The sequence below is a fragment of the Rhinolophus ferrumequinum genome, chromosome X (assembly GCF_004115265.2).
Source record: "Rhinolophus ferrumequinum isolate MPI-CBG mRhiFer1 chromosome X, mRhiFer1_v1.p, whole genome shotgun sequence".
Taxonomy (NCBI): domain Eukaryota; kingdom Metazoa; phylum Chordata; class Mammalia; order Chiroptera; family Rhinolophidae; genus Rhinolophus; species Rhinolophus ferrumequinum.
The window spans coordinates 118,133,803-118,157,790 of NC_046284.1; the positions used below are offsets into that span (position 1 = coordinate 118,133,803).

General features: G+C 39.7%; 1 protein-coding gene and 1 non-coding gene across 2 annotated transcripts in view; one reads left to right on the forward strand and one right to left on the reverse strand.

Moving 5' to 3' along the window:
* The window catches only part of ARHGAP6 (Rho GTPase activating protein 6), a 449,126-nt gene that overhangs the window by 30,545 nt on the left and 394,593 nt on the right, over positions 1 to 23,988 (forward strand). The window lies entirely within an intron of this gene.
* Positions 4,024 to 4,097, reverse strand: TRNAV-AAC (transfer RNA valine (anticodon AAC)). Its single transcript has one exon. It is a non-coding gene; the product is annotated as a tRNA-Val (tRNA).

Sequence of the window (23,988 nt, forward strand, 5' to 3'; positions counted from 1 at the left end):
AAGTAACCTTTAGAATTTGCAAAACTAGTAGCTTTGTTCTGAATGGTGCCTGCTACCTAAAGGCTTGCAGCTTGCTAATGCCCCAGTCTCTGAACTCCTCAGGGGAAATGTTTTCTACAGTAGCAGTTATCATTTAGTGAGGGATTAGTACTTCTCAGACCAGGTACTGAGTGAATTCCATCCATAATTACATTTTGTCCTCCTCTTAATCTTAGGTAAATTCTGTTAATCCTCCCTTTACAAATGAGGAAACTGAGGCCCAGAGATAACATAATATGCTCAAAGTCACAAAACCCTAAGGGCAGAGCCAACACTGGGAGGCCGGTTTGTGTACCTAATAATGTTGACCTAATTACATTATTGTTACCACTGTGTTACTCATTACAATTGGGAGAAACATGCTAATAAAGGTAATTTATTGTGCCCTGTATACTTACATGTTTATGACCAAACGCAGCACTTTTGCCTGTTTTTAAAAATCTCTGTAAGCGGTATTACTGTATAGGTATTCTGCAACGTGTTTTCTTTGCTCATCATAATTCTAATTTTTCTCGTTAACAGTTATGTAGTGTTCTGTAAGTGTAATACCAATTCTCCTATCTTTTTTCCTCTTGATGAACAGGATTCTTCAAAATTTTCTTCAAAATTTTCTTGGCTATTCTTGGACCCTTCTTTCGTGTAAGTTCTGTGATAAGCTTATGGAGTTCCTTAGCAATTAGAATTTTGTTTGAATTTTGTTTGGTATTGCTTTGAATTTATACATTAATTTAGGAAAATTGACTTATATATGATACTGAGTCTTCCTGTCATGAAATGGTATACCTCTCCAATTACTAAAGTAATGTTTTATGAGTTTAGCAATATTTTAAAATTTTCTCAACATGCCGTGTACTAAGCTTATTACACATATTCCTGGGAACCTTCTAGTTAGCACTGATATTTTGTATGTTGTATTTTCTTCCTAATTTGGTTATTAATGGTAAGGCTGTTAACTGTTGTGTGTTCACGTTGATTCAGCATCCTTGCTGAATTCTCTTATTTGTTCTAACAGTTTGTCTATAAATTCTTCAGATTTTCTATGGAAGGTCTTCACTGATATGGACTGTTTTATCCCTTCCTTTCTAATTCTTTTACCTTTTAACTCTTATTTTTGTTTTGTTTATATTGATTATGGCCATCAGAAAAGGTTTGAATGAAAGTGGTGATCTATCCTTTTGTCTTGGGTTTATTTTATTTTTTAAATTTTTATTACATTTATTGGGGTGACATTGGTTAGTAAAATTATATGGGTTCCAAGTGTACAATTCTATAATACATCTATATATTGCATTGTGTGTTCACCACCCAAAGTATGCTTCTCAAGTTAAGAGGGAGTCTCCTTTAATTCTTATATGCTAAGAGCTTTTAAAATAATGAATGAGTTATGAATTTTATGAAATTTTCTCCTGAATACAATGAGATGCACATATGTGGTTTTTTTTTTATCTTTAATATACTGATGTGGTATATTGCACTTTTAGGTTTTTTTTTTTTTACCTTGAACCACCCTTGCATTATTGATATACATGATAGATTTATTAAAATTCTGCTATATTTTCTTTCAGATTTTGGCATCAATGTTCATTGTCAGGTAGATCTCCAATTTTAATTTTTCAGATAGTCCTTATCAAATTGGTACAAAGACCATTCTAGCTTCATTCAGAGAACTGGCTAATTTTTTCCATTTTCTGAAGTAGTTTGAACAAACTATGAAACCATCTGGGCCTGGTTGTCATTTTCAAGGGCAGGCTTCTAATTGCCAATTAAATTTCTTTAATGGCTACGTATTTGTTCTGGTTTTCTGTTTCTTCTTGAGAAATTTTCATAATTTATATGTTTCGTTAATTTGTCATCCGAATAAGCTTTAACTAAAAAAATCATCAGTTTTACCCAGTTTAAAATTTATTACATTACGTTCATATTATTCTTTTATGATTTAAAATCTTTCTTGTGTTTGTATTTTTTAGATTCTTAATATTATATTGTGTATATGTATATTTTCTCTTTGTATATCTTAAGAGTCTCCATTATATTGGTTTATTTTTTAGTAAAATGCTGGCTTTGGGTTTTACATATCTTTTATTATATCTTGTTTTCTATTTCATCAATTTCTGTTTTTCTCTTCTATTTTTGTCATGTAATTTTCTTTTATTTATTTATACAACTATATTTAGAATATATCGTAGACTAGGCACTGTTGAGTTGAGTTATTTGACATATAATTAGTACAAAACTTCAGGACTTATTAGAAACTGTATAGTTCAGGGTTCAATGACTTTCTTTGCATATTTATCAACAAATGTTAAAGGTAACAAAGAACATGTTCCTCTGGCTTATAAATGTTAAGATTTTTATCTAGGCTGTTGATAAATGCTATGTTTTCGTTCCATTGTCTTTAATTAACATGTACTTTGAAAAACGTAGAGCCGTGGAAAAAAATGCAAAATATTTTCTGGGAACAGCTAAAACCTTAATCCATATATATTTCAAAGTTAAGATTTTATACTGGTGACTACTACATAACTTTTGCAAAATAATAGAGAAAAAAGATACCTTAATGATCTTTTAGGTTAACAACACCTCCGATCAAGGATCAAGTGTGTTGATTTGCCTTTAATCTTTTATTTTGTAGATTAAGCAGTTGAAATGATCTGGGTTTTGTGACAAAGCAGGGTCTGGGATACAACAGTTCTTAGTCTCAGTTTTTGGATGGTTCTCTGTTCCTTTCACTACCACCCACCCCCAACCATGTTTTTGTAACTGTCTCTTTGAAGAATCTTTTTGTTTCTTTGATACATTTTTTTCTGCCTATAATTGATATTTTCTGGTCATTTTATGTTTCTATGCGCTTGTCCTTGCCCCCATTTTTTTCTGTCTGTACTTGAATATAGATTTTCTCCTTTAGTAATTAACAATAGTATATTAAAGTAGGGAGTATGAGGTATAAATATTAAGACTATTGAACTCAAAAGCATTTGGCATTTTTGAGGGTGGTACAGCTTCACCACGACAGCAATGTCACTTGTTTTTCATTGATAAGAAGCACATATGCTTTGCTTTCTTTGTCCCATGCCTTTCTTCTTTATTCACATTTCTTCTTGCTGAAACAAATCCTTTAATAGTTCTTTTAGTGAGTGTCTGTGAGTGTAAACACTCAATGTTTTATGTTTTATAATATTATTTTGCCCTCAATGTTGCATGGTAGTTTATCTGGGAATAAAATTCTATGTTAAGAGTTATTATTTTCTCATCATTTTAAAGGTATTGCTCTAGGCTCTTCTATCAGCTTTTGTTGCTGAGTCTGATAATCGCTTCTTTTATGGTTAAGCTACCGTTTGTCTGTGCTGACTTTTAAGATTGATATTTTTCAGTTTTATTGAAATGTGCCTAGGTATGGGATTTATTTGTATTTATGCTGCCGAATACTCATAGAACACTTTCAATTAAGGATTCTCATTTTCCTTCGATTCTGGAAAACTCTTGTGTATTCATGTTCAAATACTGCTCTTCAGTTGTTCCAGAGAATGTTTTAGAATCTCTATTAGGAAGTTCTAAATCTCTAATAAGCCAATAAAGTTGGAGTGCCCGTGATACTTATGTGCTCTTTTGCAATTTAAAATTTCTTCTTCTGCTGGCTCCTGGGCAAATTTATTGGTAGCAAAATCTAATTTACTAATATACTTTTCAGCTATCTCAGGTCTAAAGATTATCCCATATTTTGAATTTTTAATTTTAAAGAGTACTATTTTTTTTTCAAATTTTTAATTTATTTCTTTTTTTATATTCACCTGTCCTTTCCTTTTTTGTAATTTTGTGTCATAATTTCTTCTCTTTTTGTAGGTGTGATTTCATCTTTTATTTTCCTGAACATTTTCTGTTTTGAAAACATATCATGTTCTGCTTCAATGGCTGCTGTGCTGTCACACCAACATGGCAGAATTTCCTGAACTTTTCTTTTCTTTTTAAGGAGGACACAGCTCACAGTGCCCCATGCAGGGATCGAACCGGCAACCTTGGTGTTGTTAGCACCATGCTCTAACCAACTGAGCTAACCGACCACCCCTCCTGAACATTTTAAACATACTTCTTTTAAAGATTTTGTCAAGCTATTTTATAAAGTTAATTTCATCAGTATGAACTCATATTCTGAATATTAATATTATTGGCTGTCTTTTTCTGTCTTATATTCACATGTTTTGTAATTTTGGTTCACAGGCTAATTTGGAATGGATTTCTTTTTGTTTCTGTTTTTTTACTCCTCTCTTACTTGTGTCTCTCTCTCTCTCTCTCTCTCTCTCTCTCTCTCTCTCTCTCTCTCTCTCTCGGCACCTCTTTGTGTCTGGCATTTTCCAGTGGACTTCCACCTGGGCCCACAGGGCAGACCTCCATCTTTTATGATGCTTTGGAGCCCCTCTCTCATAGTGCTATAGAAATAATGCAGAAGCAGATTCCAAGTCAGTAGTAGCTTGATTCACATCTTGGTCTAGACAGGCTGTTGTTGGTGCCTGTTGCTTTTATACGTCTTTAGCTTTATATAACACAAGATTTCTCAATAGGGAAACTTGGAATTTTGGACCAGTTGATTCTTTGTTGTGAGGGACTGTCTTGTGCTTCATAGGATATTTAGCAGCATTCAGGGCCTCTAGTCACTAGATACCAGTAGCACTTCCTTCCTTTCACTTACGACCATAAATGACGCCACACATTGCCATACGTTCCTTGGGGAACAAAGTCATACCCTCTCTCTTGATAACCAATGGTATAATCTGTAAATCCTGGAATTACTTGGCAATAATTGATTTTAACTTCCTTTAATAAGCAGAGGGGTCCAAATCCAGTCTAACTTTAAGCCTAGACCGTGGGTTCAGCCCTTCATGTGAAGTAGAGGACTTTTAATCCTCCACCAGAAAGAAAATTTTCACCTCCCACTGCTGCTTTTAAGGGCCCAACACCCAGTAGGCTGTGACTTCACACTCACCACTACTGGTTCCTGAGGATGTAGATCTTAGTTTGTACTTGGCTGTTGTCTTTTGGTGTTCTCTTTTTATATTTCACTTCTCACAACTACATGTTTGGAATAGACAGGACATTGTACAGCATGAACTTAAAATTCTTTCTTACTCATGAATCATAGAAGAAAGTCTTCCAAAAATATGAAAGGTTTTTCATTGAATTTGAGTTTTTTTCTTGATAGCTGGACTCCTTTAGATGCTTTCATATTACCTTCCTTCCCTAACTTGATTCTGATTTTGTGTCATCTTTCTTTCTTTTTTTGTATTTATAACAAAAGCCTCCATAAACCTGCTTTATTTTTCGCCAAATTCTGTATTTGGAGTATTGATCAGACTAAAACCTCTAGACATTTTTGCATGACTTATATGGACATCTCTCTGTGACTTTATGTATTATCTCTTTGGGACCGAGCACAGGCATTGCATGTCGCAAATTAAGACAATGAGGAGATTGTCCTACAACGTAAGAAATAAAGTTCTGCCTGTAGATATAACGTAGAGGGACAGTGTGGACTGTGAGGGAGAAGAGGGCAGCAGGAGGTTTAGACCTTGCTGGAAAATCTTCAGGAATGAAACGAAATGGAGCCAAATTGGAACCTACCCCAGCCCTTTCCCTCCCGTGTTAAAGTTAGTTAAGTCAATTTGAGCACCTATTTATAGTTAAGCCTTGGTTTTGATTAATGATGTTGGACAGGGATACAAGGGGGGAGGGGACTTCTAAGAGGATGGGAGGAGGCAAAGCTGCCAAAGCTGATACGCTGATCTGTTGTTTGGACCCTACGAATTCCCTTCATTGTACATGGATTTCTGGCCAAACGTAATGAAAATTATTTTTATTAGAGGGCAGTAATACACGTCAACATTTTCGCTACAAGCCAAATGAAGATATCAAATCCCTAAACACTGAATAAACGATGGGACAAATCATGCTGCCCTTTTTCATTGAATCACCAGACATGCATTGTCATGGACACAACCTAAGATTGAAATGTCTTTATAAGTTCTGCTTTTGTATGTTAACAAAAATCAAATTAATAAAACAAGCCTGCATTACTGTTTAAGCATAAATTTGGGCTGTAAAGAGGCTCACAGACATACAACTGGTCCAACACTTTAACATTGTAGAGGCGAAAATCAAGATTTAAGCACCTAAGGGACTTGTTTACAGCTATATAGTATCTTGGTTCCAGAACAGGGACTGGAGCCTACCTCTTCCCCCTGGTCCAGAGCTCTTGCTACTTCTGCCCAAAAGAGAATCAATTTTAATTTTGGTAGCTAGCCATAAATACTTTTCTGGTTGACTTATGTTCTCTGCTTTTAAAGTTGGAAATAGATTAAAGTTTATAGTTCTCATAAATTAGCGTCAGTTACTAAGGAGATTAGTGTATTATTAATCCCTCCTATTTAAAATTTTTTTTTACTAAAGCCCACCTCCCTTGAAAAGTGATATTATCCAAAGGGTTAACTCTTTAGCTATGTACTCAAACATGGAGGATCGTGAATGCGGATGGCCTGCATTTTAAAAATCTTTGTTTGCGTGGTGATCACATGAGTTTAGATATTGTAGAAATGTAGGATGTGCAGTGACGATGCTTGTACTTCCAGTTAGGTGTTTAGATAAAGTGTCCTCTTCTTTGTATACATAATTGTTGTTCACTCAACAGCACTTTGCTTTTATGTCAGGATGTCAGTAGCATGGGCTAGGTAATGACCATCCACCTATCCATGGTACATGGTATTGCGTGTGAAGAAAGTACGTCATACAGGACAATCAATTTTTTATTTCTTAGCTTCCTCTTTTTTTTCTCTTTAGTGATTTCTACATCTGGCACCATGTATGTTGTGAAAATCAATGAATCATGCATGGGCCAAGTACAATAATTCATTGGGTAAAGCAGTTTTAGGGAATGCATTGTGTTATAAGTGTGGAGATGGTATAGGCTCCCCAGAATATACAAGCTATATCAGTGTTGTGCTTACTCAAGTCATATAGATTTCTACTGACTAAGATAGAGTCATGTATTTTGGTGGACTCTTCAATTTTGAAGAAAAGCTGACGTGCAACATAATCCACTTATGTGTGTATAATGCTGTATTCGTTTCCTACGGCTGCTGTAACAAATGACCATAGATTTGGTGGTTTAAGACAGCACAAATTATTATCAGGACAGATGTCTGAAATGGGTATCAGTGGGCTAATAATAAGGTGGTGGCAGTGCTGAGTTCTTTCTGGAAGCTCTAGGGGTGAATTCATTCAATTGCTTATTCCAGCTTCTGGAAACTGCCTGTATTCCTTGGCTTGTGACCCCTTTCTCCATTTTCAAAGCCAGCAGCATAACATTTTCTGGTTTCTCTCAGACACTGCTTCTGTTGTCACATGCCTTACTCTGACCCTCTTGCCTCCCTCTTTCCCTTAAAAGGACCCCCCCCAGATAATCCAGGATCATCTCCCCATTGTAGGGCCCTTAATCATGTCTGCCAAGTCCCTTTTGTTATGTAAGGTAGTGTATTCATTGGTTCCTGTATGAGGATGTAGACACCTTTGGCGGAGGGCATTATTTTCCTTATCACCAATGGTAAGACTATTTTGAAATAGCCTATTCTCATGTTACTTTGTGTAATGGACATGACATATACTGGTTCAACTAGATATTTTCTATAGCAGTAATCTCTATAGCACCAATGTCCAAAGAAATTTAATGCAAGCCATAAATGTGAGCCATATGTGGAATTTAAAAATGTCCCATAGCCACATGAAAAAGAGTAAAAAGGAACAAGTAAAATTAATTGTAATTAATTATTTTGTTTAAGTCAGTAGATGCATTATATTATCATGTCAACATGCCTCAATATAAAAATATTAAGAAAATTTATATGTTCTATTTCACACTGTCTTCAAAGCCCAGAGTGTATTTTACACTGACAGCTTACCTCAATGTGGGCTACACATATTTCACGTGCTCGGTTCCTGTTTGTAGCTCATGGCTCTTGTATTGGAAAGCACAGCTCTGTGGCTAAACTTGTTAGCGTTTCCTACCTATTTGAGAGCAAGTTGTCTACTCGAAGGAATGTGATATGTTGGCTCACACATTGGACCAGAACTGGGTTTCTCAGCCTCAGCACTAGTGACATTCTGGGCCAGGTAATTCTTGCATAGGGACATCTGTCCTCTACATAGTAGGATGCTTAGCACCATTCCTGGGCTCTCCCACCAGATGCCAGTAGCACCTTTACCCCAGTTGTGACAACCAAAAAATGTCTCCAATTTTCCCTTATTGAGAACCACTGGACCAGGCATAGACTACTTAGGGTCTTTTTTTAAAATTAGTTTCAGGTGTACAAAACAATGTACTAGTTAGACATTTACACCCCTCGCAAAGTGATAACCTCCCTCCCCCAATCTGCTACGCGTCTAACATCGTATATAGCTGTTATAATTCCATTGAGTCTATTCCTTATGCTGTACTCCACATCCCGTTCACGGAATGCTTAGGTTTGAATTCTGTTCTCCATACATTATTCTACAATTTTGAGGGAGTCGTGTGAACTTGTTAAAATACTTTCATCCTTTTTAAAATGGGTAAAATATTATCTAGGCTGCCTGAGCCTTCAAAGAGACAGTGCAGATAAAACAACTCTGTGAACTGTAGATATTCTGCAAGAGTAAGTCAGCATTGTTTATATTTTATTTATGTTTAGGCTTGAATTTAAGCACAGCCACTTCAGTATTGATATATTTTCTCATAACATTTGATTTGTTTTCAAAATGTCCTATTTATGGCAAGTGGATTATAACTTGGACAGGATGTTTCAGGTATTTTGTTTTTCTGGCTTTTGGTGCTTGTGGGTGTGCAAAAATAAGTTGAATTGGGGTTTTTCAGTGGGTAGATGGACTTTGAAAGACTTCGGAGTTGCTTTGTGGCCTTATCAGCTCTTATAGGGGGCAGCTTGCCCAAACAACTTGCACAGATGTTCTAGAAATTACTTTGATTGACCTAACAGTGATTGAACACCTGTTCCTGCTGGCACTAGATCTAGGTCCTGAGAGTAGAAAAGCGAATGTGTCAAAGTTGTAGCTCTCACAGTGCTTACAAGAATAGTGGGAGTTAAAGCATCAACATTAATGGAGAGTACTGAGATGGAAGTGGTGCTCGGAAAAGGGTCAGGGCAATGTAAAGAAGAGGTTCAGTTTGCAAAAATGCAGTGGATTGTGGGAAGGTCTGAGAAGGATCTGAGTAGCGTGCAGAGTGAAAAGGTGCATGGGTTAGCTCAGCGTTCTCAGAAATGGAGCATAGCATGGAGGAAAGAAATAGAAAAGGAGAAAGTGGGAGTATGGCCTCCCTGGGAAAGGTAGGTCCCATTCCGCAAAGAACAATTCTCAGAGAAGGAGTCACTGGCAGTTCTCAGCAGCCAACACGCACACACCTGGGATTGGGTCCACCAGGGCTGAGGGCGCCTGGAAGTGGCATCAGGCCATCCACTGCCGGCTCCAGTGTTTCCTAAGGGACCTTTTTAAGACATTTTTTCCTTAAATGCTGGCCCCCTGCATGAAATTTCAGTAGCACGGATATTGTGTTTATTTATGTAGCGTGTGTGTGTGTGTGTGTGTGTGTGTGTATACTTTATACATTAAAAAGAATAAAGTTTCTTTACCTCCCCTAAGAATCCATTTTCACCCCCCTGGTGGCGATATCACCCCCTGGGAACGCATGCTCTAAATCCATCATGCATGAACTGTTGTGTTCTTATGTTTGGTTCCCTTGACCCACGAAGGCCTTAACAATCACTTCGCGTTTCAGGGGCTGCCCTGAAAATAACCCCCTTCTCAAGCCTTGAGGTTGGATACTAGAGTTAGAGATTCTGAGACATGCAGGGGTTCTGATCCTGCTTTCGGGTGGTGTGTCTGCTCAGCAGGTCCTTGAGGTCGGGGTTGGGCTGGAGTTTGTTGTGTGGGCCGTGGATAAGGCCCTGTTTGCTGAATTTGCCATCTAGGGAAGTGGGTACTGCCAGCAACATTGCCCTCTAATGGGCCATGTATGTCGATGGTGCAGGAGCCCTGGGTGTGGCACCCCCATGGCCTGGACTCCAAAACCCTTACTGTCTTTTGCCAAGTGCTCCTAGCTTCATCTGGGGTGATTAGAAACAGGCCCAGCTCATAATCAAGTTGAACCTTGTTTTCCCTTTTGCTCTTGTTCTTCGTCCATGGAGCTCTCTCAGGAATCTGGACTAGGAGGATGGCGTAGATAGATGGCAGGCAGGTTTCAGCCCAGAGCTATCCGGCAACACCAACCATACTCTTCCTATAAGTGTGACTGTCTCCTCTTTACCAAAGAGTGGCAACCTGGCCACAAACTGTGCCAGAAGTATAATAGGACAGATGCTCAAAAGCCTTTTAGTTTAATTATAGATAGTGATCTGCCAATTAAGAAATGTGGGGAAGCATCACATTTGTCCTTTATCATCTCCTGTAAGAAGTCCTTTCAGGGCTTTCAATAACTTCATGCGTTAGTTAGGATTTTGGTTGCTAGTAACCTAAGCTGACTGGAACCTAGCTAAAAGACATTTTGTAAAAGTATGTAAGGATATCTGTGGATCCCAAGAGCAGGGATGTAGCCAGATCTCAGGAAAAGGCCGAAACCTAAGATTAGAATTATACACGGATTATTCTGGATTCTGTCATCACTGTACACCTGCTTTATCATGGTTGCCTGTTCACCATCCTTCTCAGATTCTTGGTTCCTATGGTGCCCAGAATGTAGCCTACTCTCAGAGGTGTTATCAGATGGGCCCTGCTCCCTACAGAACCTGATAATAGCCCCTCAGCCTTACAGTCCCAATTCCCAGATGCAAGAATATGATTGGCCCTGCTTACGTCAGGTAAATGCGCCAAGTTGGTCAGCTGTAACCCAACCAACATGCCTGCTGGAGGCAACCCCTGGCGTGGGAGTGGGGTGGGTAGGTGAGCAGATGTTAGGTCCCGGGGAAAATAATAATGAATTGTTGGCTCCTGAGGTGTTAGCCACAGACAGTGATCACTGATGTTCCCTCCCAGGATAAACCACCCAATTTCTGGAAATGATGGGCATTTTGAATAATGGAAACTTCAGTGTTTAAACAACGTTCTTTCCCTTTTGTTTGAAGTCTACAGCTGGTGGCTTAGTTGGTTGGTACATAACCAAGGAATAATAACTTGATTAGAGTTTAAGTTTTGGTTGCAGACTTCATTCTTAATTCTGAAACCAAAATTCTTATTAACATCTAAAGGGGAGTGAGTAAGAATGCAGAAGGATTAGAAACAGAGAGTTGAATGATGGTTACCAGGATGGGGGAAATGGGAAGGTACTAGTCAAAGAGTGCAAATTTGCAGTTATGAGATGAATAACTTCGGGTGATCTAATGTTCAGCATGGTGATTATAGTTAATAATACGATATTGTATACTTGAAAGTTGCTAAGTTAGTAGATCTTAAATGTTCTCACCACAAAAAAGAAAATGGTAATTAAGTGACGTGATGGAGGTGTTAGCTAAGGCTGTGGTGACAGTTACTTTGCAACATAAAAGTGTATCAAATGAACACATTGTACTCCTTAAACTTACACAATGTCATATGTCAATTACATCTCAATAAACTGGGGAAAAAAGAATGCAGCAGGATCAGCTGGATGATCACACTACTTTCTGAAAGAATAAACTGAAATTACATCTCCATGGATACTGAGTTATGGTAGAACACTCCTCTGGGAGAACTGCTCTTTCCTCAAAACTCAAGGGATGAGTCCCAACAAACATTTGTCTTATGTGTAGTGACAGCTGATTGGATCAGAAGTGGACACCTGACCCAAGATAGCCAATCTGGGTTTCTGTTCTGAAATTCAGAATAGGGATTGGGAGACCTTACTCATTTGGGGCATCTACAATGTGCCAGAAGCTAGAGATTGGATGTACAGTATTGAACAAGAGACGGGTTGTTGCTCTTATAAAGCCTGCATTTTCGCAAGCAGTTATGTTCAGCCATATGCAGACGAACAGTCATGTGGAATTACGATGATTTTTACTTCCTCCCAAGCCAGCTGTACATGTGCCCTTCTAGTTCTGTGAGATTGACACACACAGCATCTTTCCAATGATTGTATTTTGAAGATTAAGCTAGTTTGAAGTGGATTTTTACTACTTATAACCAAACGAGTGTGTGTGTATCTCTATGTGTGAAAAGTTTTTGATTATTTATTTGTATACTGAAAAAAAGCCTCCCTTTTTGTCAAAGGGGGTAAGTTTCTTGAGGATATGGGCCTTGTTTGTTTCTAGTATTTTTCTGTCCCCAGGCCTTAACACCGGAAGATGTTACGGATATTCTACAGAGTATACATTGTGTTAGATTTTTTTTTCCCAACTGTAGGCTAATGTAAGTGTCCTGAGCACGTTTAAGGTGGGCCAGGCTAAGCTATGATGTTTGGTAGGTGAGGTGTATTAACTGCATTTTTTACTTAGGACATTTTCAACTTACGATGGGTTTATCAGGACCCAATCATAAGTCAAGGAGCATCAGTAATAATCTTTTATCCACAAGATATAATTTCATGCAGATTGCTGATTTAATTCTTAAATTAGTGGTTTTAAAGCAAATACCCCAAAAAGAGCCAAAATGAGATTATTTTCCATTGTAGCCTGTAATAATATCAGTTGTGCCGTTAAGATTTTGCACTGGTTCACTCAAAACTTTGTTGAAAGAAGCCATAAGATTACAAGTTATTTGTTGGCCCAGCTTTTTGGCTACAATTAAACACAAATTTAAAGTAGAATATAAGGTCACTGTGACAAGCCATACTTTTATACATGGCCTAATTTAACAGTAACCAAGCAGCCAACAATAAGAACTAGATTACATTCCTTCATAGCTATTTTTAAAATATATATTTACAAAGGAAGATGGAGATTTTTAAATTCTGAACATAACCTCAAATTGTCAGTTACTTTGCCTATAATTCTAATTCTGTTAGCTTCATGATTTTTTCCTCTGGGTAGTTCAAACATCACCTGACCTGTCTCTGAACACTAAGTAATGGTGGGGTATCTTCTCAACTTGCTTTTAATTAAACAAAGAGTGTGGAATCAACTACTGTGCTGTAATTACCAACATTAATCCTCCTTTTATATCCACTCATGTCCAGATCTGGCTTTTTCAGGGAACTCTGGACAGAAAATGCTGCCTGTGAGTGAGCTGTGTAAATTGTGCATAATTCCTGTCTGCCATCTCTTTGGATTTCTGTAGATATTATAACTTGAGACAGTGGAAACCATGATAAGAGAAATAAGGTTATTTATAAGGCAATGGGGAGTGCAGGAAGAGGGGAGAATTGCACGTTGTCAAAATGCAAAAGGGTAAAAAAGTATAGTCTGCCAGGAACACATTTATAAAGATTGTAATCTTAGCTCTATAGGTGACAGCTAAGCATTTATAGATCATAATGAAGATACTTCCAGTATTTTAAATGGAATCCACAAAATTTCTGGGAATTATGAATATAGTTCATGAATTAGCAGTTGTAAGAACAAAATCCCACTTAATCAAATTAATAATTGCTGAGGGAGAAGTATTTGAGCATCTTGTTAACGGAAATAAGAACAAAGAAAATAAGAAACATGTGGGAGAGAATTAAGCATTGAATGAGGTGATTTCGCAATGTGGCATTTGTAATCACCACATTTTGAGCAACATTTATGTTTTGCTAAGTGTCTTCCTAACATATTTAAGCTATTAAATTCTGACTTATAGACAGGTTTCATTTGAAGTGAAAGTGGCACCTAAATTAAACAATGACTAAACTTACTATTGGTTCCAGATGGAGTTTTAAGAGTTTCAAAAGTAAAACCGAGCCTCAAGAGATCTAAAAGCAATTTGAGAAAATGGGGTCTTTTATACTAATAAGATTCTTCTACAGCTCTTTCCCCCAATATTCCCCAGATTAGGCCTAAGGGAGACTTGGGCCATTGATTTGATTTTCACTTTAGCTGATGATGTGACCCCATGAGGATCCATCCATTCATTCTTTCTGGTTTCATTCACTGATCCCGTGGTGTACAAGACCTGCTAAGGACATTTGATCTGCATGGACAGCCCTTGCCCTCAAAGACTTGATAAAGCATGCACACACAGAAGCTGCAGCCCCTTCTCGAGGGTCTCAGAACTCGATAACACAGCAAGGAGCTTCATGATACAAGACAGCACTTGGAGAACCATCACAAGGACACCCACTAAATGTGGCACCTCCATGCTTGCAAATCTTTGTTAGTCCACTCCATTTGTAATACTTGGATAAAGCTAAGCCTCTTCCTATCCAGTCCAACTGAGCGTCACATTCAAATAAACACAAATCCAACAACCTTCAAAAGTAGAAAAATAACTTAAATCTTTGCTACAGTCAAGGAATTAAGTTGCACTTTAAAGAATTTGTTGCATGTAAAGAATTAAAGTGAAATTAAATTCCATGACACACAGAAAATCTTCATTGATCGAAGTCCCTAAATCCTACTCATCACAGCATGGTAACCATGTGTGCATAATTTATCTCCTCCCCATTCTCCTCTCTTCCCTTTCCTCTCTTTCTTTTCCTCCTCTGCCTATTGGGGATCTGGTCTGTTTCACAGTACTGCCCCCTCTCCCTTTCTGGGCCGTTCTTTTTTCTGCTGGGATGGAGTTGCTCTTAGCTGACATAAGATCATGCTATCTTCTCTGGACTTATTTCCGTTCACCTTTCGACCCGTTATCCAATCAATGCAAACGAAGGGCAGACCCCATGCTCTGCAGGTGTGCTGCTGGTTTCCATGCAGAAGGAGGAAGGAGTGGACAGCTCCCTTGCTCTGGGTCAGCCGTTGTCATTTTAACCTGAAGCTTGGGTGTGGAATCTCTCATGGGAACCTAAGGGCCAACCACAGAACTGAACCCAATTCTGGGGACCAAATGGATAATATTCCCCCCATTCTCCTCCCTTCTCCAGTCCCTCATGTACAATCACCAGCTCTTCTGTTCTCTCCCAGTTACTTAGCATAGGTTCCCAAGCAGATTGGCAGATAGCAACCACCGTGGCTACTTTGGTGCTCTGTCAAGCCTCCTTTCCAGGGACAGCCTACTCCAGCCCAGCTGCTGGGAATGGCACCTGCTAAAGGCTCACAGCTGTGGCCCTCACTGGAATTGTTCTTGGCCTCAGGGAACTGACTCTCCCCAGGTTACAGCTCGTTCCTGTGAGAGGGCTAGCCGTAGCCACTAACTGGCTGATTTGGGGATAAAAGGCCTGGCCTCCTTGCCTCTGAAGGGCCACCCTAGCTCTAGAGCTTGTCTGCTCAGCCTGACCCTTCCCTCTGCACTTCCTCATAGATTTATCTCCCTCTCTAAGAAACCTTCTGTATGTGACTCCCTGGCTCAGAGTCTTTTCCCAGAGAACTGAATCCTAAGACTACCACAACGCTGCTATGTGGTGAGCATGGACAACTTCGGGGGAGGCTCCCAACTGGCAAGTTTTGAGCCCAGTGACACACTAAATAACAGCTGTATCTTGCATGGAGTATGTAGATTTCTTGTGGACACTGGGAATTTCTAGATGTCTGTGGAACCCAGCCTCATAACTCACACAGGAAACTTGGAACTGCTCTTTGTGATTTAAGCATCAGTTTCTCGCTGTTGTCAAACTCAGTGAATAAGTCATTCGTTTCCAGCTTCCCACGAAACTGTTCCTCATCAAAATGTGTTTTGAGTGTTTGAGTGTTTTTGTTCTTTTTGGTCCATAATGATGAGCTCTTTGTACAGTGTGAAAGCTTGTGTTCTTAATTCTTCACTCCCTCCCAATGCAGTGTGATCTTGCAGTATACTAGAGTGATTACAGTATAGTTTCACAGCCCACTGGTGTTGGACTTGGCCATATGACTTACTTTAGCCAATGGAAGATTAGCAGATGTAGAAGTCTTAAATATGCTTACGTAATTATGCTTGGCCTCTAGGGTCTCCTAATATTGCAATAATTAAAGCATGCCCCAGATAGCTGTTACCCTTTCAGTGTAGGCTTCAATGGAACAAATCTGGACCCAACTTGAAGCCTAGAGCCAAATGCAGCGGACTGTAGCCTGAAACAGAGCCACTATAGATGTTCAGCAAGAAAATACTGCTTGTTTTTGTGAGTTACAGAGTTTGGGGGTTGTTTGTTATGTAATAGTATTGCAGTTGTAGTTCACTAACACATGTTAAATACACATACATTAATTTTAAATCTGTGGTTTCACGTTCTTCAGTTTAATTCACCTTAATCAAGGTTACCACCTTTCTCTTGTTTGATCCTTTTCCTCTTATGAATTTTATGTTCTCCTTTCCTGGTTAAACTTCTGAGTGCCTCTAAGCCCCAATTACTCTCTGTTGTGCTTTCTTGTACTTTGGTGGTGGTGTGTGTGGCATAAAAAAGGGATAAAGAAGAAAGTCATTTTGGTTGGCATAGCCTGAGAAAGCTTCATGCACAAAGTGATACCCAAGCAAGTCAGAGAAGATATGGAAATTTCAGGCCCTGTGATTCATTCAGTAAACATTAAATAAGCCCCTACTGTGTGCTAGGTGCTGTAGAATACAATGGCAGGCAAAGCAGTCAAGATCCCTGGTATCATGGAACATACAGTCTAGTCTTGGAGGCAGCCATTAATCATAAAATGACACAGAGGGATATTGGCATGAGTGAAAGGTGGAGAAGCTAAAGGGAAATGCTTGGGGATTCATGATTTGAAACCTGACCATGATGGTTCATGAAACGGAGCATTTTTGGTGAGGAAGTGGCCTGGTTAAGCTATGTGCGCAGGCAGGGGTCATAGAAAGGAGTCATTCATTTGAAGGGCCAAGATGCTCTCTTAGACTTTGAATTGGAATATTAAGGCTAGTCTCAAAGGGTTGATAGTGTAGAGGTTTCTGGAGCTTGAGGTGCATGTCCATGGCATCTGTTGATGTGAGAGCCACTTCAGAGTTCCTGCTCACCCCCAGAACTCTATAGGCCTGTCAACCCCATCTAGTGGCTAGACAGCACCCCTGGATTTAAGGGTCCTTACTTGGCACCAGGCTCCTATACTGTCTATTTGTGTGGAGGGGTTCAGGGGTGAGGTGTCAAGAGTGGTAGCTGAAAATCCCTCAGATTTCGTATTCCTGCTCTCACACTGTGAAGTCTGGGAGATGATCACACTAATCCCAATTGGTCAGTGTTTTTAACATAAAAGAACTTTGTTTGGCAGCCAGACTGGCTTATCCAAAATAAGAAGTTAGAGCAGCATTGTAGGAAAAAAACATAGTTTTTCTTGCTCTTTAAAAAATATTTGTTTATTTTTCAATTATAGTTGACATACAGTATATTAGTTTCAGGTGTACAACATAGTGATCAGACATTTATATACTTTACGAAGTCATCACCCCAATAACTCTAGTACCCACTTGACACTATACATAGTTATAACAATATTATTGACTATACTCCCTATGCTTTACTTTACATCACTATCACTATTTTGTTTAACTACCAATTTGTATTTCTTAATCTCTTTACCTCTTTCATCCAGCCCCCCACTCCCCTCCCACCTGGCAACCATCAAAATGTTCTCTGTATCTATGAGTTTGTTTATATTTTGTTTGTTCATTTATTTTGTTTTTAGATTCCACATGTAAGTGAAATAATGTTTTTTTCTTTCTCTGTCTGACTTATTTCATATAGCATGATTCCATCTCAGTCCATCCATGTTGTTGCAGATGACAAGATTTCATTCTTTTTTATGGCCGAGTAATATTCCATTGTATATATGTACCACATCTGCTTTATCCATTCATCTATTGATGGACACTTAGGTTGTTTCTATATCTTGGCTATTGTAAATAATGCCACAATGAACATACACATGCATATGTCTTTACAAATTAGTGTTTTGGGTTTCTTCAGATAAATACCCAGAAGTGGAATTACTTGGTCCTTCTTTTCTCTTGTTAATAGTCTTTGTTTTAAAGTCTGTTTTGTCTGGGATAAGTATTGTTACCCCAGCCTTTATTACTTGTTTCCATTTCCATGAACTATCTTCTTCCATTCCTTTCCATTCAGTCTGTGTGTATCTTTCCATCTGAAGTGAATCTCTTGTAGGCAGCATATGTAAGGGTTTTGTTTTTTAATCCATTCAGCCACCCTATGTCTTTTGATTGGATCATTTAATCCATTTACATTTAAAGTAATTGTTGATAGATATGTAGTTATTGCCATTTTATTCATATTTTTGATTTTTTTTTCATCTTAAAGGATCCCCTTTAACATTCCTTGTAATACTGGTTGGATTGTGATGAACTCCTTTAGTTTTTTTCTTTTTGGGAAAGCTCTTTATCTGTTCTTCAATTCTAAATGATAGCTTTGCTGGCTAGAGTAATCTTGGTTGTAAGTCCTTGATTTTCATCACTTTGAATATTTTCTGTCAATCCCTACTGGCCTGCAAAGTTTCTGTTGAGAAATCAGCTGACAGTCTTATGGGAGCTCCTTTGTAGGTAACTAACTGCTCTTCTCTGGCTGCTTTAAGATTCCCTCTTTGTCTTTAACCTTTGGCATTTTAATTATGATGTGTCTTGGTGTGGGCCTTTTTGGGTTCATCTTGTTTGGGACTCTCTGCACTTCCTGGGCTTGTATGTCTGTTTCCTTCACCAGGTTAAGGAAGTTTTCTGTCATTATTTCTTCAAATAGGTTTTCAATTCCTTGCTCTCTCTTCTCCTTCTTGTACTCCTATGATGCGAATGTTGGTACACTTGTCTCAGAGGCCTCTTAGACTATTCTCATTTTTTTGGGGGTAGGAATTCTTTTTTCTTTTTGTTTTTCTGATTGGGAGTTTTCTGCTACCTTATCTTCCAAATTGGTGATTCAGTCCTCTGCTTCATTTAATCTACTGTTGATTCCCTCTAACGTACTCTTCATTTAAGTTATTTTATTCTTCATTTTCTGACTTGTTCTTTTTTATGTTTTCTATCTCTATTTTTATGTTTCCTATCTCTGTTGTAGTTCTCCCAAGATCGTGGAGCATCCTTATTTATAACCAGTGTTTTGAACTTTGCATCTGGTAGATTGTCTCCATTTTGTTTAGTTCTTTTTCTGGAGTTTTGTGCTGCTTTTTCATTTGGGACATGTTTCTTTGTCTCCTCATTTTGGCTGCCTCCCTGTGTAAGTTTATGTGTATTAGATAGGGCTGCTATGTCTCCCAGTCTTAGTAGAGTGGCCTTATTTAGTAGGTGTGCTGTGGGGCCCAGTGGTACAGTCTCCCTGGTCATCTGAGCTGGGTGCTCCAGGTGTGTGTGCCCTCCTATTGTAGTTGAATCTTGATTGCTGTTGGCATATCAATAGGAGGGACTGACGCTCAGACTGATTGGTTGTGAGAACTGGCCATAACTAGAGTGGGGGAGCTATTGTGCATGAGGTGAACCTATGGAACAAGATTCATTTTAGCAGGGTTCCGGTGCCTGTTGAGTCTGCCCCTTGGGTGTGTCATTTGTGGAACTGGTCGGGTGGTGTGCTGGTGTGGTCTAAAGCTGGTCACCAGGTGTGTTGGTTTTGGGGCCTCTTGGGAGGGACTCTGTTGCAGGCCAAGTGCAACTGCTGCCTGTGCTCTGCTTGGGGCCATTTGGTATGAACTACAAAGTGATCTGCAGGTGGTTGCCACCTGTGCTGGCCTTGGAGGTGTCTGGGAGAGGCTAAGCTGTGAACTGAGGCTGGCTGCTGTTAGTGCTGGGCTTGGAGCTCCTCAGCAAGAGGTATAGGGCACGCTGCGGCCAGATGCTGCTTGTTTGGAGTTTATGAACCTTTGAGAGATTTTAGGAAAATCTGCAGCATGAGCCAAAACAGGCAATTTGTATGGAAAATCCATTGAAAGTGGCTTGGGTTGGTCCACAAGTTGGGTGGGGAAGGGTTTCAGGGAATAACCAGGACAGGGCGATTAACAGTGTTAGCCAGGTTGATTGAGACTCAGATATGGCACTGGCCTGCAAGTGCAGAGTGGCTGGCGGGAGGGCTCAACAAAGGAGCAATGGCTTCTGCCAGGACATCTGTCTGGGAAAAAGCTGGCCCTCCAGCCCTTGACTGGAAACCAGACAATTCAGTTCCTCCCCAAATGTCCTTGGTGCCTTTCGAGCTGCCGTCCCAGCGCTGGAAGTCAGTGTAAGTGAGTCTGTCAGCGAGTAAGTCCATACATGTTCCCTTTAAGAGGAATTCCTGAGACTGCAGCTGTCCTCTGGCTCCCTCAGCCACAATCTCTGCTGGTTTTAACAGTCAGAATTTAGGGGGACTTTTTTTTCCCAGCCCAGAACATTATTTTGTACCTTGTTTTGTATGAGAAACAAAGAGACTTTCTTGTCAAAGCTCGGTCAGTTAAAAAAAAAAAAAAAGCAGGACTGGAATGTTCACATGTATGGGTCCTCTTCACCTGAATCCTGTTTGCTACTTCCCAGTATGAAATGTATACTGTCACTGGATTAAATTCCCTGAGAACTGATTCAGGAATTTCACAGTTTCTGCTCAGGATCTAAATGCTGCTTGAGAGCCACTATCAGTGAGCTGGGCTGGACAACTTTGCTGTTAAATTCCAGGCTAAGAACCCTACCCCATGTTTCAGAACCAAGATAATAATCTTGGTCATTTCTTGAGCACACAGCCCCAGTCAAGGCCGTGATGAATTCATGTGTGTAATGACCATTTCTGTGACTTGAGAATAATCATAAAGTAGGCGGGCCAGCCCAGTAGTTCTCAGTCTTTGGGAACTTTTAGTACCTATTGACCTTTGTTCTTACACACATCCTGATTTTCTGGGCAAAGTATTCATCCATTAATACTCAGGTGAAGTGAGCTAATCCTACACAGTGGGAGTGTTGTCAACTTGAAGTTAGAAGACAAAGGTCCGAATCCTGATGCTAATGATTGCATGTAACTGCTCTAATTCTCAGTCTCCTCCAGGTCAAATGGAAGCAATAATTCACCCCAAAGAAGTTGAGTAAAACCCAAAGGAGGTGATGAGTGGAGAGATTGAGCATAGTGTTGGCAGACAAGCAAACCTAAAGTTTGTGGGCAGTAGACTGTGCCCCATGAACATCCTTCCTTAGATTTGAGCAATACCCGTTATGTGAGTTGTGATGCAAAGCAGATTCTCACCTTTATCTGCAGGACCTGAAGGGAAAGATATTCCCTTTCCCACCCCCAGGTGGGCAGAACAAGGTCATGTGACCTAGACTCAGCCAATCAGATTCTCCTGCCTGAGCTTGGCCCCTTAAGTGAGTGTTGCTGAGACAAAGAGACCTGGAGATGCGTGGCCACTTGAGTGCACTTAGTGCATAGGCACTGTGGCTGTGTCAGGTATCCAGGATAGGCACATTTGTTACCTGGCCTCCCTTCATTCCTGTGCATTTTCAAGCTTGACTCCCTAGAAAACACTAATATTCTTCCAATATATTGCAATATATCCTTTTCTTTTTAAGTTAGAGTCAGACTTCTGTTGCTTGCAACCAAGATTCCTGGCAGATACCCAGACTTACATTTTGTTTGGTAAACTTTAAAACACTATACTAATGTGATGTACTACTTTTTTATTGAGATATGTCATCATCAAGGAACAAGCTAGAAATATTTATGAAGGATCCAAGATTAGAGACTTCTTAAAGAAGTATCAATTACATTTTAACGTTATAGTAAAATAACTGGTGATAGGGAATGTTTATAATGTCCACATTTATGATATAACTATCTCTAGTTCGTTTTGATCTTTAATCAACTCTTTAACTCACTGCATTAATATTTTTGCTCAGCACCCCACCCTGCACCTCCAACACACGCAGCACCACTATGACCAGCAAAGCCACATGGTTATTGTAGGTTCTTTTCTGAGTTTATCTTCTTTGTGTTTGTTGTACTCCACGGGCCATTTGTTCTGGTTTATTTCAAATACTTTCCTTTTGCTGGTTGTCCCTCAGGTGTTAGGATTGCTCAGAGTTCTTCTGTTCTTAGTGCTCACTCTCTCTCTGGACATCTTATCGGACACCGTGGTCTCACAATGTCTACAGTTGGCAGAAACTGTTAACTGTACTGATAGCTCCAAGAGGCAAGGGACTTCTTCCTTCATATTCACCACTGCATATCTTTAGGGACCGACACAGTGCCTGGTACATAGTAGATAATTTAAAAAGTCTTTGTGGAATTAGTTTTGTTTTGTATAGCCTGATTATATCAAATCTCTACCTTCAACACAGATTGTTTCTGAGTTCCCGACAAGTAAAATCCACAGCATATCTCTACTTGGATAACCCATAAGCCTCAAACTCAATATGCTAAAAAAAATTAAGTTGTGAGGCTCACTCTGGGGCAAAAATAGTCTATCCCTCTGTATCCCTGGCATAATGAATGGTGCAGCCATCTGGTCTCTGGAGGCAAATATCTAAGAATCACCTTCTTTTCAGGATTCTTTGCCCTCACATTCATCACATCCTCTTGATTCCCTCTCTCTTTAGCTGCACTTCCTCTCCCTGGCATCAGGCCTGCTCCAATTCTCTTCTGGATAGGTCCAACAGCTCCCAACTAATGGGCCTCCAGACTGACTCTCCTCCCGCCTTTTGTTCCTGTCCCTCTCCCACTCCTGTATCTCCTGCTTGTCCTTTAGGACTTACCTCAGTCAGCTACTGGCAATTACTTGCTTACCTCCTTCTATGGAGTTTGTGCCTTTCTGTAGCAGATGTTGTCAGTGCCCTTTACACCCTGACCCATTGGGGTCCATTTACCAGCACATGCTCTCTGCCTCTCTGGATGCTGCAGTCTGCCTGGCCTCTGCATGGTGCACACCCGAAATACCAAGCAGCCCACATCTAGGATCAACCCTTCGCCTTGACCAATGAGCGTTGGTACATCGACACACCAGGTTCCTTAGCTTTGTTGGAATAACTCTGAGGCATGTTCTTTACTATCTCCTAGAGGTCCCCATGTGGCCCACAGTGGGAATCTGTACCCTTACCTGTCTCATTCCCCACTCCTCTATTTCCTGGGAATATCTCCAAAATCAACTATAATACATGCACTCCAATGCTCACCCACTACCCATAACCAGGTTCAGTCCTGCCGGAAGACTTTGGGAGACTGTGTGGAACACCCTTCAGAGTTATCCCATCTGAGGGCCCAGAAGATTGATGCATTTGCCCACCAACATCTCATTGGTCATCGGTAAGGGATGCTTCCGGGGCATTAACTTTGTGGTATTTCCAGCTTGTCCTGAATGAGGAAGGTTTGTTCCTTCAGGCAGAAGAAAGCCCTCAGGCAGAGATTCACAGGTGTTCCCTGTAGGAAGCCTTCAACAGGCAGAGGTGAAGGTCAAAGGTGGAGCATCAAGTGTCAAGGGTGGGGCAATAACATCTGCTCTACGAGTTTAAATTTTGTAAAAGATTTTGGTATATTACTGCAATACCGAGGCTTTTACTGATTGTTTCTGGGCCTAGAGTCTTGAAACAAAATGCAGCACTGTTTCTCTCCTCCCCTGTCCCCCCCCTTCCGTGTTAAACATTGAAAGCATCTGGTTTTTTGACAATCTCGTTGAGCTGGTGTGTTATCATCTAAATATGCTCTGGCATTCTTACGTAGTCAGAATGATAACTTTGCTTCTGGATAGCATTTTCCTTTGAGTTACTTCCCTTGGATTCTCAGGATTCATGCATGGGCAGCAGCCTGGCCTATGTTCTGGCCTAATGGCTTTTGAGTGTGCTCCGTTGTATCTTGGCTGTTACCACAGAGCCATCCACCTGTGAGAAAGTTTATAGAGAAAAACAGCAGCTTCCCTAGAACTCAGGACATTTTATCACTGAAAGCTTAGACTTACTAAAAATTGACACCTCTGTTCCATTTACTTTCTTCACTCTTTATTTTGTACAAGTGGA